Source organism: Cryptomeria japonica, chromosome 3, assembly GCF_030272615.1.
Source record: "Cryptomeria japonica chromosome 3, Sugi_1.0, whole genome shotgun sequence".
NCBI lineage: Eukaryota > Viridiplantae > Streptophyta > Pinopsida > Cupressales > Cupressaceae > Cryptomeria > Cryptomeria japonica.
In genome coordinates, this window is record NC_081407.1 from 850,366,110 (window position 1) to 850,386,378 (window position 20,269).

A 20,269-nucleotide genomic window follows, 5' to 3' on the forward strand; every position below is an offset into this window, starting at 1 on the left:
ACATATAACTTGTTATTAGGGAGACCTTGGATTCACAGTATGCAGGCTGTCCCCTCTACATTGCATAGAAAAGTTAAATTTATTTATAACAATAAGACATATACCTTGATAGGTGTTACTAATTTTCAAACTTGTTTGCAAACATCTACTTCCAAAGGGAGTTCTTCTAAGCCTTCCTCTTCTAGTGATGACTCATTAAACAAGACACCTATGGATGAATCATCACCCTCTGATAATCAAAATTCTTTGGATAAGTCTGAAGTTCCTGAAGAAGGTTCTTCTCAACTTGAATCTACACATAAAAAGGCTTTTGATCTTGAGAAGGTTCTCGCAGAAGACGATTGGGGATCTCTTGATTTTAATCCCACCTTTGTAGGTGAGTATAGGGTTCCTCCTAGAGAGCTTAAAGTTAAAAAGAAGGAAGAAACTAGAGATCAATCAGTCTTACTTGAACCTATGAGCAATAATTTTGTGACCGCTTCTCAAACTTCTCCTCACACCTCTAATTCTGAAGGATTTGATTCTTTGTCTTATGAAAAACCACCTTTTCTTTCTGAAATGGCTAATCGTTATGGTCATGGTTTTCACATTTTGGCTAAGAGTGGCTATAGTGGAAATGGTTGTGGTGCAAATGAACAAGGAATTAAAGTTCCTTTAGAACATAACATGCATGAATATTCATTTGGACTTGGATATGATCTTTCTAAGCCCACCAAAGCATCTAAAAGACCATCTCTCAATGTAAATGCTATATTTAGTAGTGATGATGATCTCACTTCAACTAAATCATCTTCTACTTCTATCAACTTCCCCTCATAAGGAAATCTTGGCGATGAACAAATCTCTTTATGAATCCCCTCAAATTTCTAAATCCACTTATGAATCTTTATCTCCTATTCATCATAAAGTCCTTTCCTCTAGGGATAAGGCTCTAATAAATTACACTCATCTCTCTTCTAAGATTTCTCATAACTTTCCTTCTTCAATTTTTATCATTTTATACATGTTTTTGATCTCACTTATGGTTGAGCATTCAGCATGTCATATTCAAATACCTCATTCAATCTATCATGTCTTTAAATAACATTAATGGCTATTATGTTGCTCATCATTATGTGACATTGGTAGCTCATTTACTGGGGGCTCATTGTCATTCATGATGGTACAATTTCAAGTGCAGTCATATTTTTGAAGCAACATAATAGCCTAATTTTTCTATGTTATCTCTTGTTCCTATGGGGACAAGAGTGACTTCATACATCTCTTCTTTTTATGGTTAAAATTTCCCTTTGGGGTAATAGTGTGGAAATATTGATCATCTTTTCTTTAGAATCCTCTTTTCCTAGATATGGGAGAAGATGTGTATTCTCTTTCTTATCCTACCCACTTCTTATGAGGAGCATTTTACATACACTAAGGTCTTTCTTGCATGAACTTATGTGAGTATGTAGTACATTTTGCTTATGTCTAAATCTCTCCCTAGAAGATTGTGTAAGTCCTTCTCATTGTCCTTATCCTTGGGAGGCAATGATCTTTCCTTATTTTTTTTCTAAGGATCCACTTTTTCCTATTTCGTGGATGGTGTGAACTTTATTACTTGATGTTATTCCTTGTATGCATTTGTTGTTGTTTGTTCAAGGATTCTCTCTTACAAGAGGTGTAAGTCCTTGACTACAACCTCTTTTGCACTTGGTAAAATACATCCATAATGAATTCACTCTCCCAATTGGGTTAAAAAGAGCGTCATCCTTCATTAAGAATCACTTTCACCTCACAAAAGAAGGAAGTATTGCATTCTTATTCTCTTCTTTGTCTTATTCTAGAAGATGTTATATTTGTCTAAGACAATTCCTCTCGGGGATAGCTGTCTTTTGTACAAAGATCTCTTCTCCTCTAAGGATCTCCTTTACACATACTACAAGATATCCCTTTTCAACTATCTTATCCTTTCTTAAAGAGTGCAAAAACTCCCTTGCTTGGATCTATGACATTGTTGCATTTTTGGGGTATCTTCTTTTGTGATGAAGGTAGGTATCCTTGTTCTACTTTGCTTATGACATAAACATTACACTTTTTGAGCAATGGGTCATTCTCGGAACCAGAGCATAGACTCTTAGAGCGAGATGTCTCCATTTTTGTTTTATGCAAGGTGATTATTCTCGGAACCAGAGCACAGACTCTTAGAGCGAGATGTCACGCTTTTGTACTATACATATACAGGTTGTAGCATACTCGGGCATAGACTCCTATGAGATGCTTCTAACCTCACTTACACACACATGCACGAGGTTGAGTGGAACTAGCGGCATAAGGCTAGACTTTCTCACTCTCCTCCCTTACATGGATCACCTAGATAGACTCTAGGGGCTAGTTTTCCATGTCCTTTGTCCCATGGATCACCTAGACAAGATCTAGGGGCGAGAAGTCCATGTTTTCTCTCTCACTATTCTTCTCATGGATCACCAATGTGTGTATTCATGCTTTTTTTCCTTTCTTTTCTTCTCTTTGCATTTTGTTTCCATTTACATCCTTCATCTTGTGTTAGAGAACTCTCAAATCCTCACACTCTTTGTTGTGTTGGAATTGAGATTTAGTCCTCTTTCTTACCAAATGATTCTCCATTAGTTTTTGATCTCATATCAAATCTTCTTGTGAGCATTTGTCATCAATATTCTTTAACAATTTGAAGTGGTAAACATGATACCCTGTTTCAACTCACTAAAATTAGCAAGCCGAAATAGGGGGGGGCATATAGCTACCCTCGAATTTTCATCACCTTCCTTAGTAAGCATTAGATGATTTTGTGATCTAACGTGTGTTTTGTAGGGTGCGGTTCCTAACTGTGTACTGCAGATACCGCTGGGGGCTTCGTTCGACAGACTTATGGATATATCCTTTTTCAAATAATGTTTACTTTTCTGTACTTTAGCTTGCATATGCACGTAGTGTTCATATGACCGCTAAAGTGGGGGCTAAATGTAGCGTCGTAAATTGTACGCACTTGCTAGGGTGGTACAATTTCACACCTAGTTTAGCACTCGCCTTGGCATAGTTTGCATTTTGCATTGCATTTCCTCTTTAGCACTTAATTAATTAAATTAATTAGGTCTAAGGTTCTATTTTATCATCTCCCATATCATAAAGTTGGGCCCTTTTCATTAAAGTGTGCCCCTTTCATTTTATTCCTCCAATACATCATTTAATCAAAAACCCTGATTAGGTCCTATTTTGAACTTGGGGGCTTGATTTCGGGGGTCAAAACATCTCGAAATCATCTGTAACTTCGGGATTCGCTCTAAAATCATCATATCCGACGACCTTGAAAATTTGGTGAAAAGTTGTCGAGACCATGGTGCCCGACGTGCACATGGTCTCGGACATTTTTCTCAAAATTTTAGGAGTGCGATCCAATCATAAAATAAAGCTTAACCCCAAGAAATTGGTGGGAGATTCAATCTCTAGGTCGGCCAAAAATTGAAATTAAGACCTAGGGTTTCATACATAAGAGCTCTCTTTCTTCATTTGAAAGGATCCAGAGATTTTTGGTTTCAAGGACCTTCTATGCAGCGAAAGAGCAGATCTTTGAAGACTTCAACAACATTCAACATCCATCCATCAAGCATCTATCAATTTCATTCATCCATTTAGGGCTTTGAAGGCATTGAAGAACAATAAGGGATCATCGACTGAAGATTGGCTTGTACCCCTCCCTTGGGGTTGGGTATGATTTCATGTTGTTTTCATGTCTTTTGCATAAGCTTCATTACATCATTTGTACTCATGCTTTAGATCACTCTACATCTTGATTTGGAGCATTTACATTATCATTTACAAGCAATTAGGGTTTACTTTCTAGGTTGCTCTAGTTTGCTTACTTTCATTTTAGGATCTTGCACACACACAAGGTCTGCACACACATTACTTTTACAATACAACTTGGCTATTCGTGGAGGTGGAAATCACCAAAGCGGGGGTTTGACTAAGGCAAAACCCTATATAGCCGCCCACCACACCTTTTCAGATATAAGTGCAGGTTTTGGAATTCGGACGACATCGCAAGTTGCAGATCTGGAAGAAGCAGACCGAGACAGAACAACACACCAAGTTTCAAAGAAAAAGACCAGGACAGGGGCGTGGGGCACCCTGGTCCTACCAGGACAGGGGTGCTAGGTGCCCTGGTCCCTGGGACAGGGGCGCTGGGCGCCCTGGTCCTGCTGACAAATAGCAGTTTTCAGCATTTTTGACAGCTTTCCAGGTTGCAAAACAACAATTTCCAGAGCAGTTTCAGGGGCAGAATCAGGACAGTGGCGCCCGCACCCCCGTCTCGAACATTTTCATTCATATTTTAACACCAGGTATGCATTTACATTCTTGTCTTGTCCTTGTGTTTACAGCTTTCCATAGTTTAAGTTCAATACTGCAATCTTGTTATTAGTTCATACTTGCACTTTGGGGTTGGGAATTGAACTTGCATCATTTTATCTTTCAATTACAACAAAGGAATAGAAATCCTAATAGGTAGCCCATGGTTCTCTCTTCCACAAAAAGAAGTAGCCAATTGTGTGATACCTCTAGGCTCTTTTGTATTCCACAAATGTGTGATTGAAAGTGAGATTAGGGCATGTTTGCTTAGTTTCACTTTTTCCCCCACACACCTGTCATCAATGTTGCCTGCCCAATGAACATCAATATAAACCTTTAAATCAATATCATTTCTCTTTTCATATACTAAGCCATAATCTTCAGTGCCTCTCAGGTATTTGAAAATTCTCTTGATTGTTGTCATATGGGTGTCCTTGGGATCTGTAGAAAATCTTGCAACAATACCTACTGCATGTGCTATATTCGGTCTACTATGCACAACATATTGCAATTTCCCAATCATAGATTAGTAAAGTGTCTCATCAACAGATGTAGATTCATCATTCATTGATAGTTTACAGTTAGTAGTCATAGGAGTACTTACTGGTTTAGAATCCTCCATTCCAAATTTCTTCAAGATTTCCTTTATGTACTTGGATTGAGTAATGAAAATCTCATCTTTCATTTGCAGTATCTATAAACCTATATCTCCTCAATTAGTGACATCTCAAATTCTTTGCACATTTCATTTCCAAAGTTCTTGCATAAGGAGTCATTACCACAAAAAATAATATCATCAACAAATATGGTTGAGATCAATATTCCATTGTTCTCATCATTCTTCATGTACATGTTGCTATTTTCACTTGTCCTTATAAAACCAATCTTGATTAAATAAGAGTGCAGTCTCTCATACTGTGCTCTAGGTGCTTGTTTCAAACCATATAAAGCTTTGTTTAGTTTACATACCTAATCTTTACTCTTGTCTTCAACAAATCCTTCAGGTTGTTCTATATAAACTTCTTCTTCTAGTATACCATTCAAAAATGCAGATTTAACATCCATTTGATATACCTTGAAATTTTTGAAAGTAGCATATGCCAACAATGTTCTTACTCCCTCAAGTCTAGCCACAGATGCAAAGGTCTCACCATACTCTATTCCTTCTTCTTGAGCATAACCTTTGCAAACTAGTCTTGCTTTGTTTCGAATGACTTCACCTTTTTCATTTAGCTTGTTTCTAAAAATCCACTTACTACCGATTACATTTTTGTCCTTCGGTCTTGGGATCAGTGTCCATGTGTCATTCTTCTTGATTTGATCAATCTCTTCTGTCATAGCATTTATTCAATCTTCACTATTAAATGCCTCTTTTACTATTCTCGGTTCAAATTCAGATATCAGACATGTGTTCTGTCTCAGTTTGTTCCTTGTAATCACTGGATCATCCTTATCTCCTATAATCTGACTTGATGCATGATGTCTTCTGACATATTTGGCTAATATAGGCTCGGTAGGATTTGTATGATCTTCTTCATCACTCGGTAACTGGACATTCTCTTCAATTTCTTCAACAGCTTTCTCGGTAGGACTTCTCGGTTGAACATAAACAAATTCCTCATAATCTTCTAGTTCTTTGGAATTTCCTTCATCATTTCTTTCTGCAAATTCATCAATTTTCACATTTGTACTTTCCACTATTTTGTTAGATGATTTGATCAGACATTTAAATGCTTTACTTCTAGAAGAATAACCAAGAAATGTTTCTTCTTCACTTTTCTAATCAAACTTTCCATTTCTGTCATCTTTGTGAACATAGCATCTACTTCCAAAGATTTTAAAATAACTTACATTAGGTTTCTTGTCATACCAGATCTCATATGGTGTCTTCATAGTTCCTTTCTTCAGTTGAACTCGGTTCAGGGTGTAAACTATAGTGCTGATTGCTTCTCTCCAAAATGTTTGAGGTACCTTCTTTTCTATCATCAGGGTTCTGGCACAATCCACAATTGATCTGTTTCTTCTCTTGGCTATCCCATTTTACTGAGGTGTTCTCGGTGCAGATACTTGCCTTTTTATACCATGATCATTGCAGAATAGGTTAAATTCATCAGAAGTGAACTCTCCTCCTCTATCACATCTAAGACATTTCATTGTCTTCCTGTTTCATTTTCAACTCTTGCATTGTACCATTTAAACATTTGAAAAGCTTCTGATTTTTCTTTTAGAAACATAACTGACATCATCCTTGAGTAATCATCCACAAATAATATGAAATATTTATCACCAGAATAACTTTGAACTTTCATGGGACCACAAAGATCAGTGTGTACTAGATCTAAAATTCCTTTAGAAGTGTAGGACTTACTTGTAAAGCTTGATCTTGTCATCTTACCCATCTGGCATCCTCGACACATAGCATTCTTAGGTTTTTCCAGACTCGGTAGACCTCTTACTCGGTGCTTCTTACTTATTTTGATCAGATTATCAAAATTTACATGACAAAACCTTTTATGCCATAACCAGGTATCATCTATCTTTTCATAAAGACACTTGTTCCGAGTTGAGTCAAGATGAAATGTATTGCCTTTTGTTTGTGTCCTGGTAGTAGCTAACTTTCCATGTTTGTCATGAACTTTGACAATTCCTTTCTGAAATTCTATTCGGCATCTTGTATTGTTTAACTGTGCTACACTCAACAAATTGTATTTCAAACCTTCAATCCAATATACATCATCACATTTAGCATTGTCAAGAAGTGTTATAGATCCTTTACCTTTCACTAGACATGGTGCATCATTACCAAATCTTACATAGCCTCCATCATAGTCTTCTAATTTAACAAACTTGTGTTTATCACCTGTCATATGATGTGAGCATCGACTGTCTATGATCCAAGAATCATTATTATTTATGTGAGATATTAGGGCTTTTTATTCATACCTTTCTTCATCAGATCCATCTTTAATAGCCACATAAACAACTTCCTCTGTATTAGTTTCATCAGATTTATCATCGTTGGATTCCTCATCAGCTACTATCATCATTGGATTCCTCATCAACTACTAGACATGTCTTTCTTTCTCTCCTTCTGAAGTCTCGGTGTCCTCTGTATTGGTTGTCTTTCTGCCTGTTATCTTGGTATTCTCTCTTTTCACTAGATTCCTTGTCAGGACAGTTAGAAGCCATATGTCCTATTTTATCACAATTGAAACATTTTAAAGGTAGCTTCCCTTTATACTTACCTTTTCCTCTCGGTAACCTTCTAGCTGATAATGCTTCAAACTCTTCTTGCTTCTTGATTTCCTCATACACTTTGTGCACTTCTTCCATGTTCTTACGAAATCTTTCACTTGCTCCACTGTGATTCCCTTCAGAGTACTTACTCATTCTTTCATTGTAATCACCAGTTTCACCAATATGAAAAGAACTGAATGTAGATTCTACTTTATTTACCGAAGACCCACTGTTATCAAAATTACTTAACTCAAATGCATGTAGCTTACCAATAGTAGCATCCAAAGAAATTGGTATGTTAGGTACAGACCTCAATTCATTGATTGCAGAGACTCGAATAGCATAAGAAGGTAGAAGGGTTCTCAACAACTTACTTGTTACATCCTTTTCTTCAATAGTTCCTCCCGCTCCTTTAATTTGATTGACAGTCTCCTTTAACCTTGTACTGTATTGGGTTATGTTCTCACCTTCATTCATTCTCATGGATTCAAGTTTTCCTCTTAGACTATCTACTTTTTCTCTTTGAACATGTTCATCACCGCCATATACAGATATGATGTTAGTCCACATTGCTTTTGCATCATTACAACCTTCTAGGTCATTAAACTCTAAGTCGATCAATGCTGATGTTATTTCAATCATAGCTTGAATGTGTTATTCCTTTGCCTTTATCTCTTCCAAGGTCATTGGTTTGGTGCTTGGTGGTATGTAATCATTCTCCAAGTAATATGTTGTATATTCTCCAATTCTTGATAAATGCAGCTTCATCCTTTTCTGCCATGTGGAGAAACTTGACTTGTTCAACTTTGGTGCATCCCTTTTATACATATTCGGATCTTTGCCTCAAGTACCTTTTAACTTTTCTTCCGGAGTCCAAAGCTTTGATACCAATTGTAAGTTCTGATACTAAATGTAACGTACAAATGCCAATATTTAACAAGATGAGAGGGGGGGTGAATCATACAAACTTAATCCTCCATAAAATCAATAGATTCAACCTCGGTAACTTATACTTCAACAATGTAACCAAAAACTGTTAAATATGCTAACTCATAAACACTCAATCATCATAACACATATAACACCAGATTTAATGTGGAAACCCAAATAGGGAAAAACCATTGTGGGATTTCGGACCCACTAAGAAATATACTCTTCTAGAGTATGCTCGGTTAAAAGAAAATCCTGTTAAAGATTACAAACACATTGCTAGATGTGACCCGGTTAAGGGATTTCTCTCATATCTGTTAGGATCTTCACTTTGTTAGAAGTGACCTTGTTAAAGGATTTCAAACACTCATTTAGAATGTCACCTTGTTATAGGGTTTACAAATAAGACTGTTAAGTCCACTCGGTTAAGAGATTTTCTGTCACTTACACAATAACAATAATAAAATATATCTACAACTTCACATCTAAAATGCTAAAGAAGATTCTTATTTGCTCAAAACAATCTAGTCATAGGAATTATCTTGTCCCTCTGCTGGGCTCTCTACTCTGTTATTCAAATAGGTCTTCAAGCTTCTGTGCTCGATAATCACTATGTAGCATCCATGTGCTTACACTTGCCCGCATACATTGTTTATCAACAATTCCTTATTTATAAACAATTGCTAACCGCTTAATCTCCTTGATCACATTTCCCATGATCAATCATAGCCATCAGATCTTCAAAATTGACCAAGTTCAATGTATCCTTTCGATCTGAAAATGTTTTACCTCGCCTAGGGACTTGCATTCCTTTCTTGGAACTTGCACAAGGTTATTGCGGTTCAATCTGCGCTATAGATCTTCCTGCTGATTTTCCTTTGCCATAGATACTTAACAAACTTCATGGACGACATACCAATCATTTATACATTTCCAGCTAATCATTGTCCTTCATTAAATAATTCTTTTATCCATCCAATGCAATCTGTCATAACTCAGTTGCAACTCAATAAATACTAAACTTTACTTGGTAGACATTCCGCCTTCATTAACCGATATCGATAACCTTAGGGTTTACCGACTAGGTTCTTTGCTCGGTTGCATCGTATAGTATTAACCTTATAATCAACAACATTTGTAGGATATCAAAACAATCTAAACATCATGATCTCATCATTGTCTAACTCGGTAATAGTTGCTCATTGAATATCTTATTCCTCTTATTCATCACATTCTTTCTGTGTCTTTTACCAACTTTTTAATTCTCTTCAAATCAATCTTCTCAAGATATGGCAACATCATACTGAATCAGAAAATCAATTTCTTGACATCAATGACAAAATAATGTTATAAAGATAGTTATCATCCTTCTTCAGTTATATCAATAATCTTCAACAACCTTCTCAATATCCTCAATGAATATCAACAATCTTCCTTTCTACTAAAATGCCAACATGGATGTCTTATGGAGATTCAAGATTATGAAAAATGCCCAATTATGCAAATGCAAGCTAAATATGAGAAAGTATCTAATTAATCTATGTTAATTTTATCCAAAATAACAAAGAAAAGTGCTCCTAGCTGCTTTCTTAAATCTGGTATAAGTTTGATGCATACAAGATTTCTGGATCTGGATTAAGAAGGAATGGGCTCTATTTATAGGAAAAATGCATAAATGGATGGTTGAGATTGAGTAATCTCAACAAGGGTCAGAATTGATGGGTTTGTGATCCATGTGAGGGCTTTCAACCCAATCCCAGGATGACAAATGTCAACATGAGATGGATTGAGAGGAGAGGGAAGAAGCATTAAATGCTTGAAATGACTTGAAGGTTACCGTAGGAGGTAAGGTTGGGTTTGAGTTGAATGAATAAAAATTCGATGAATAATGCCTTTATTCAATGGACAAAATCTTGTGTAAGAGTTAGTGGGGATAACCATGGTCAAAGCAATGATTGCTTGAAGAGACCCATGAGTTAAATGAGGGTTGAGTTAGAGGGGAAGTCTCTAACCATGTGGGTGAGTTGAGTTAACCATTAATGGTTATGTATGAACCATAAGTGGTTATGTAACTGTTAGGTCCCAGAGACAACTGAGAGGGGGGGGGGTGAATCAGTTGTCAAATAAATTCAAACCAAAAACAACTTAACCAACTTAATGCTTAATACCGGTAAACCAGTTCAATATGTCGGTAGATAGTTTTAACAGTTAATTGCTATACCGATAAGGATTAGTGCATGAAACATAAACACAAAGTCATCCACAACACATAACACCAATATTTGTATGTGGAAACCTTGTAAGGGGAAAAAACACGGTGGGAAACCTTACCCACAATCAGATGATAAGTGTACATAAATGGGGTCTGCACATGCAAAAAGGCCAAGCACCTAGAGCTCACTGCTCAATCACAAAATGGGAGTCACACTGACTACAGTTGGATGGTTAAATCCAATAAGAATGTACTGCACAAAATAGCATCTTCATATGCTGGATTCAGTACTAGTGTAGTTCTGATTGTCTTCACAAAAACCCTCCTTCAATCTTCAAATGATGTCTGCATGTATAGATCTACTTATTCTCACATATACCTTCACACAATCCTTTTTCACATTCCACATCTGATCTTACAAGTAAGATCTTACATTTATACCATAACCCTAGACCACTTTTAGTAGGTCACCTCTCCAAGATATTACAATAAAAAACATTTTATAAACAATACAATATCCGATGCAATAACCGATTGAACATGTCGGCTTAATGCATTTACAACAATAATTAATCATCTCCATAGTGTGCCATGCTGATCTGGAAAAGATAAACTTGCCAGTGTAACCCTGGACCTATTTGCTGGTAACAACAAATATGCAAATATGAATATACCAATAAACAAAACTCCAAGACAAGATGTCCAAATGATGTCTTCGACATTACCAAGTGTTTTCCATATCATTCCAAGTGTCGATGATCATTATATCTTGCCGGTGTACCAGATACCTGTGACTGTGCATGATTCACTTGCTTGCCAGTGAATGTTGTTGATTTACCAAAGTGCCAGAGTTTTAGTAGGTGTTGACATCAATGACAAAACCATACCAAAATACCAACAATCTTCCCCTTTGGCATTGATGGCAACACAAGATTAAAAAACCATCAAAGTGCCAAAACAGAAATGCCAAATACCAAAAACCAACAATCTCCAAAAAAGAGATCATAACCAAAAATCAAAATATAGATACAAAGAGTTATAATCTCTCCCAAACAACAATCTGTCCCCCTGGGAGCAACATGTGTTTTCCTTGTGTTTTTCAAAGTTTTTCCATACCAATCTCTCTCTCTTTGACATCAAATGCCAAAGTTACAACAAAACCAAGTTCATATACAAAATACCAATCAATTCAATATACCAACTACTCCCCCTTAGAAGTAGCTTCCCATCAAAGCTGGAATAAAAGATTTCTCTGTTAATTCTGCCGGTTGATGACAATCATCAACTATCTAAGTCTCTACCGGTGGGGGTATGACTCCAAGCTAATCTCTGAGATATTCAAAAGTCTCCTTAGGCAAAGGTTTAGTGAAAATATCTGCAATCTGCTCTTTAGTATTCACATAAACTAGTTTTATCTCCTTTGCTTCAACATTTTTCCTTAGGAAATTTAGTTTGATAGAAACATGTTTGGTTTTAGAATGTAATACCAGATTCTTAGATATATCAATTGATGCAATGTTATCACAATAGATAGTAATAGGTTCCTTGCATTTTACCTTTATGTCTTTCAACATTTATTTAATCCATAGTACCTGTGTACAGTTAGTTGTTGCTGGAAAATATTCTGATTTTGCTGTTGATAAAGTTGTACAACTTTGTTTCTTACTCAACCAAGAAACTAATCTGTTTCCAAGAAAGAATGCTCCGCCGATGGTGCTTTTTCTATCATCCACATCTCCTACCCAATTTTCATCTGTGTATGCACATAATTCAAAGTTTTCATCTCTAGGATACCATAATCCAAGATTTATAGTGCCTTGTAAGTACCGGAAAATCCTTTTTACTGCTGATTCATGATTTTCTCTAGGATTACTTTGGAATCTTGAAACAATACATACTGCATCATAATATCAAGTTTGGTTTATGTCAAATACAGTAAACCTCCTATCATAGATTTTTATCTAGTTGGATTAACAGGTGTAGATTCATCCCTTAGTGATCATTTGTCATTTGTTGTCATAGGTGTGCTTACCGGTTTGGAGTTCTCCATCCCAAATTTCTTTAGTAACTCTTTTAAGTATTTGGATTGACTCAAGAATATACTTTTATCAGTCTGTGAAATCTGCAATCCTAAAAAGAATTTTATTTCTCCAATCATAGACATTTCAAATTTTTGCTGCATTTTAATAGAATTTTTTTTACATAATCCATCTTCTCCTCCAAAGATTATATCATCAACAAATACATCTATAATCAAGATGTCATCATTAGTTATTTTGTAATATAAATTGTTGTTTGCATTTCCTTTAGTAAAACCAATCTTTAAAAGATACTTATCCAGTCTTCCATACCAAGCTCTTGGAGCTTGCTTCAATCCATACAAAGCTTTTCTTAACCTACAAACCATATCATTGTCATCTGTCAAAGAAAATCCATCAGGTTGTTCAATATACACTTCCTCTTCAAGATCTCCATTTAGAAATGCACATTTAATATCCATTTGATAAACTTTGTAGTTCTTGTGTACTGCAAAAGCCAAAAATAATCTGAATGCCTCAATTCTAGCTACCGGTGCAAAGGTTTCATTGTAATCAACTCCTTCCTTATGAGAATATGCCTTACACACTAGTCTTGCTTTATTTCTGACAACCTTACCATCTTCATTAAGTTTGTTTCTGAAAACCCATTTGGTTCTAATTACATTTTTATCTTTAGGCCGAGGAACTAATGTCCAAGTGTTGCTTTTCTCAATTTGTTCTAATTCTTCTTCCATAGCTTTAATCCAAAATGTATCTTCACATGCCTCATTAATAGATGATGGTTCAATTTGAGAAATAAGACATACCTCTTCATTTGCCAATCTTCCTCTTGTCATAACTCCTTTAAACTTGTCTTCAATTATTTGATCTTCAGAATGATTCAGTCTTACATACCGGGGTGTCTTTATTTGTTGTTGTTCCTCAGTTACTATGGAATCCTTAGATGATACCGGGGTAGCTGGATCTTCATTCTATACTGGTGGATTCAGTGTAGGTTCATTTTTTAAAATTTCTGTTTCCGGTTTAGAGTCTATATACCTTGAAGTTCCTCTGAATCGTTCACCAATCTTTACATTTGTACTTTCAACAATTTTCTACAATATTTTGTTAAAACATCTATATGCCTTGCTCTTAGATGAATAACCAAGAAATATTCCTTCATCACTTCTAGGATCAAATTTGCCAATATACTCATCTCTTCTAATATAACATTTACTTCCAAAAATTCTGAAATACTTAAGAGTAGGAGTATTACCAAACCATAGTTCATGAGGGGTCTTACTGGTTTCACCTTTGATGTGAACTTTGTTGAATGTATAGACCATTGTACTGACTGCCTCTCTCCAATATACATGTGGTAGGTTTGCTTCTGATAACATACTTCTTGCTGCATCCAAGATAGTTCTATTTTTCCTTTCAACAACTCCATTCTACTGTGGTGTTTGAGGTGCTGATAGCTGTCTTTTGATTCCATTTATTTCGTAAAATGTATTAAACTCCTTAGATGCAAATTCTCCTCCTTGATCTGATCTTAGACATTTGATTTTCTTACCGGTTTCATTTTCTACCATTGCTTTGAACAGTTTGAACTTTCCAAGTGCTTTTGATTTTTCTCTGAGAAAAGTAACCCAACACATTCTGGAATAGTCATCAATGATTAGCATAAAATATCTATCACCTTGTAAGCTTTTAGTTCTAGCTCGACCACATAAATCAGTGTGAATCAAATCAAGAGCATTATTGGATTTTTCTGGAATACTTTTGAAACTAGCTCTAACTTGTTTTCCACATTGACATTCCTTACATACTGTATTCTGAGGTTTGACAATTTTAGGTAAATCTCTAATTGCCTTAGTAGGAGTGATCTTCACCATGCAATCAAAGTTTACATGACAGAGTCTCTTATTCCATAACCAACTTTCATCTATATGTGCAATTAAGCATGTCTTTTCACTATTATTCAAATGAAAGATATTACCTCTAGTCTAATTACCGATTGCAATTTCCAAACCAGTTCTATTCATGATTTTGCATTTTGCATTTTTGAATTGTAACTGAAATCCTTTCTCAACTAATTGACCAACACTCAAAAGATTATGTTTTAATCCTTCAACATAGTAAACATTGTCAGTGTTATGCTTACCATCAAGAGATATTGCACCCTTACCTTTGATCAAACAAGCTTTGTCATCTCCAAATCTCACTAAGCCTCCATTGTATTCTTGAAAGTTCAAGAATTTACCTTTGTCTCCTATCATATGATGTGAGCATCCTGAATCAATGATCCATTCATCCTTTACTTCAACTTTAGCTGCCAAGGCCTATACTACTGGTTGAGCAGTAGGTACTGGTTGATCTTCTATTATAGCAACAAAAACCCATCCCTTGTCTACTGGATCCTCATCAGAATCATCAGTCACACCTTCATCAACAATGTAACAAGATTTATCTTTATTCTTCTTAAATCTGTATCTCTGATATTCAGGGTTAGGCTTGTATGTTCTTTTAGCTTCTTCTCTTATTCTAGCATGTCTATCAGGGCATCTTGAAGCCATATGACCAATCTTATTGCAGTTAAAACATTTAAAGGGTGCTTTACTTTCATACTTACTTCCAACTGGACCTTTAGGCATTTTCCTTGCAAATAGTGCTTCAAGTTCTTCATTTTCTTTCCTTCTTTCTTCAAGTTCTCTTGCATAAAAGGCTTTCCAATCAGATTTGTCAAATGATGGAGTAGATGATGTTGATGCTTTAAAGGCCAAATCTGTCTTTATAGTAGCAACAAGACCAAATTCTTCAATTTCAAAAGCTAAAAGTTTCCCAATTAATGTATCCCTCGTAACTGATGTATTAGGCATTGTTCTTAACTCATTTATAGCAGTGACTTTCATTTTATATACTAGTGGCAATCCTCTTAAAACTTTTGAAACAATTTCATCCTCACTTAAGGTTCCTCCACAATATTTAATACCCAAAACAATTTCATTTACTCTTTCCATAAAAGAAGAAATCCTTTCATCTTCTTCCATTTTTAGATGTTCATACCTGACCTGGAAGCTTTCAAGTTTTGCAATTTTGACTATGGAATCTCCTTCATTTAGTGTTTCCAAATGATCCCAAATAGTTTTAGCAATAGACCTATCTGATAGTCCCATGATTTGTTGATCTCATAATGCGCTCAAAAGTGCTTCTCTCGGTTTGCAATCATTTTCCTCATCTTTAGTCAAGTTGGGTGGAGTGGGCTGACTCTGAGTAGGAGTAGTATAACCATTCTTTGTAACATTCCAGATGTCTTTTCCAATGCAATTTAGATGTGTCTCCATTCTGATCTTCCATATGCCATAGTTGGTTCCATCAAGTTTAGGACTGTCATTCCAGAAATAATTAGTAGACATTGGATCTCCTCAAACTGTTAAACTTTTGCAAAAGAGGACTAGGCTTTGATGCCAATTGTTAGGTCCCAGAGACAACTGAGAGGGGGGGGGGGTGAATCAGTTGTCAAATAAATTCAAACCAAAAACAACTTAACCAACTTAATGCTTAATACTGGTAAACTAGTTCAATATGCCGGTAGACAGTTTTAACAGTTGATTGCTATACTGGTAAGGATTAGTGCATGAAACATAAACACAAAGTCATCCACAACACATAACACCAATATTTGTACATGGAAACCCTGTAAGGGGAAAAACCATGGTGGGAAACCTTACCCACAATCAGATGATACTACTACAGATAGTAAGTGTACATAAATGGGGTTTGCACATGCAGAAAGGCCAAGTGCCGAGAGCTCACTGCTCAATCACAAAATGAGAGTCACACTGACTACAGTTGGATGGTTAAATCCAATAAGAATGTACTGCACAAAATAACATCTTCATATGTTGGATTCAGTACCGGTGTAGTTCTGATTGTCTTCACAAAAACCCTCCTTCAATCTTCGAATGATGTCTGCGTGTATAGCTCTGCTTATTCTCGCGTATACCTTCACACAATCCTTTTTCGTATTCCACATCTGATCTTACAAGTAAGATCTTACATTTATACCATAACCTAAGACCAATTTTAGTAGGTCGGCTCTACAAGATATTACAATAAAAAACATTTTATAAACAATACAATATCCGATTGAACATGTTAGCTTAATGCATTTACAATAATAATTAATCATCTCCATAGCGTTCCATGCTGATCTGGAAAAGATAAACCTGCCGGTGTAACCCTGGACCTATTTGCTGGTAACAACAAATATGCAAATATGAATATACCAGTAATCAAAACTCCAGGACAAGATGTCCAAACGATGTCTTTGACATTACCAAGTGTTTTCCATATCATTCTAAGTGCCGGTGATCATTATATCTTGCCAGTGTGCCAAATACCGGTGACTGTGCATGAGTCACTTGCTTGCTAGTGAATGTTGCTGATTCTCCAAAGTGCCAGAGTTTTAGTAGGTGTTGACATCAATGACAAAACCATATCAAAATACCAACAGTAAGAAACACTAATGGTTTGGAAGAATTTAGGGGTTAACTTGTTGGAGACATAAATAATTTAATGCTTTTCAAAGACTTTGGAGGCTTTGAGAAGTGACTCCAAGTTGCTTAGGAATGTGACAATAATTAGGGAGGGTGATTAGGCTAATTTAGAATGGATTAGAAGAATCTAGAATAGGTTAGAAGAGTCTAGAATGGGTTAGAAGAGTCTAGTGGGTTTGGTGGGTGAGAGAAAATAGGATTTTAATTAAAATAGAATTCATTTATTTCAACTAAATAGGTGCAACTTGCATTTGTAGGAGAAGAGTGGGGGGGGGTAGTTTAGGGATTTAAATAAGTATTTTATTATTTATTTAAGTGAGGAAAGGGGGTTAAATTAAATATATGCGTTTTATTCATTTAATTGATTTCGAGTGTGGCCTAATGAATTAGTTTAAATAAATTGAATAATTTTTTTATTTAATAGGAGAAGAGTTTGAGGATGAAGTTAATTAAATATTAATTTAATTAACTGATTATTGATAGTTAAATAATCAAATAAATAGTAAATATTCATTTAATTAAGTGGATAGATTTATGTGACTACAGTTATGATAGACCAATCTTCATATATTTCAGTTTTTTGATGGACACATATTTTACTGTGAAAGCTATCTAAGTCTGTGTTCAGAGTTTATGCGGTTTCAAAATGTTGTGGAAGAATGTGTTGCATTCCTTGTCTTGCTAGTACTCCAAGGATGTTGTGAATCATTGGATTATGTTCATAGCAAGTTGTACTTCTTTTTTGTGGTGGTCCACATATCTTATTTTTGGGTAAGATAGATTAATTTGAGCTGAATTATGTGCGTTTGGTTCATGCAATTGTGTGTAGAGTCTTTTTGGAGATAATTGGAAGATATGCTAACATGGTGTGAATCTTCATATGTCTCTTTTTCCTTCAACATGTAATGTTTGGGGTTGATGATGCATATACGTGTTACATCTTTAAGATGACCTAGCAAAGATTATTAATGTTCTAGTGGATATATAAAGAACAAATCAATTGTGTTAAGATAAATGATAGATGATATGGAAATGTGGATGTAAGGTGTATGATACAATTGTAATATGAATTTTGAGGTGATACAAAGGTCAGGATGTGGTAAAATCCGAAGATGAAAGTTGGATCAGATGAGTATTAAGTTGTAAGCTATTATCTACCTATTGATAGATGATATTGTCATTTACAGTTCAATCTTTTATTCTTATTGTATCTAGACATATGTTTTGTATTTTGCCCTGAAGTAGTGCAACTCAGTTGTAAAAGTCTATATTCGTATCTTGCCCTAAGGTTGTGTGCCTTAGCTTGCAAGTTTGGAGTAGTGAGGCTCATGTCCTATGGCCTAAATATTTGTAAACATTTATCTCATATATTGTGAGTTTGATTCTCACTATGGGTTTTTCTAGTTTGGGTTTTCCACATCTTGGTGTTCTTGTGTGGATGTTTTTGTTGTTATAGTTTCATTATGTGATGAATGAATGTTATTGAATAAATATTCTTAATCTAATCAAGTTTTAGTATATGTTAATGTTACAAGTGCGATTGTCGTTGCACCAAAAGATCGACCTGTTAATGCCTAATACAACCACTAGACTTATAGAATCCACATGAGATGGTGAAGCCATGTCACAAACCCAAGTGTTGTGTTGCACAACACAAGGAGACCAAGGATGTACACCTCACAACAATCTCTCCTAGTGCAAGTGAGGGGTTTGAACCTGTGACCAAGCTCTGATACCATTTGTTACAAGTTTGGTTGTTGTTGCACCAAAAGATCGACTTGTTAATGCCCGATACAACCACTAGACCTATAGAATCCATAAGAGGTGGTTAAGCCATGTCAAAAACCTGAGCACTACATTGCACAACACAAGGAGACCAAGGGCGCACACCCTGCAATAGTTAATTCCCCCCCCCACCCCCCATCTCAGCATTCAGTAGTGTTCAATAGTCTGGTTTTTTGGATTGAAGAAGTATGTTGTTGTTGTGTTCTAATAGTGAGGGCGTCTATCAGACTGGTCCAAAAATTGCTTGGTGGCCTCTAGATCTGTAGAATCATGTGTTGCAGTTTGGTAGACATGTTTATTTAGTTTGTGTAGCATTTCAATTTAATTCTCTGGTGATGTTTATGTTCTACAAGTGAATTATGTTGGTTTGTGCTTGGTATATTCAATCGTGATATGTCTTTTAGTGTACCAATTGGATTATATTGATTGGAGCATACTTTTGGTTTGGATATTCTTTGGGAGTTATATCAGATGGTTATTATGGATCTCACCATAGTGTGTGGAGATCCTCATCAGGTATTTCGCATTGGAAGATGCCTTTTTAGTCATCTACTTGCTAAGTTTTATTATTTATCTACATGCTATGTTTGGTACCAACTTTGGAGGATGTGTTAGTATGTGTGGTTCATTGGATTTATCTTAGAAAGATGTATTATGATGGATTTGGGTCCCCTCTTTCTCCTGGAGTGAACCACTCTCGGTATTTTTTGTTTGAGTGGCTAATTTTGTGCAATATTGTTTACTTTGTTTGTGGTCAACCCTCATTTAGCTTTTTGATAATCTAACTTGTATTTAAGAAGTGTGGATGTATGAGATGTGTATGGGATGTAGTGTGAATTGATGAGAAGTATATGTGTATGATGTGCAAGTAGATTTGATACAGTGGATGTGTGAAAGTCTATTTGTGAAGAGCTTTGAAGGCGATATACTCAGTGTGACAGTGTTCTGAGAAAGTGGTGGATGTCAAATGTGTTTGCCATGATATTGGTCACTTTACACAATAATTCAAGGACAATTTCATGATCAGGAGATTCTTCTCATATTAGTTCTATTATTCTTTCTATTGTCAAAAGACAAAGGGTTTCTTGGCAACCCTTTGTATCTTGCCTTGAAGTAGTGTGCCTCTGTTGTGCGAGTCCATGTATCTTGCCCTAAGGTAGTGTTCC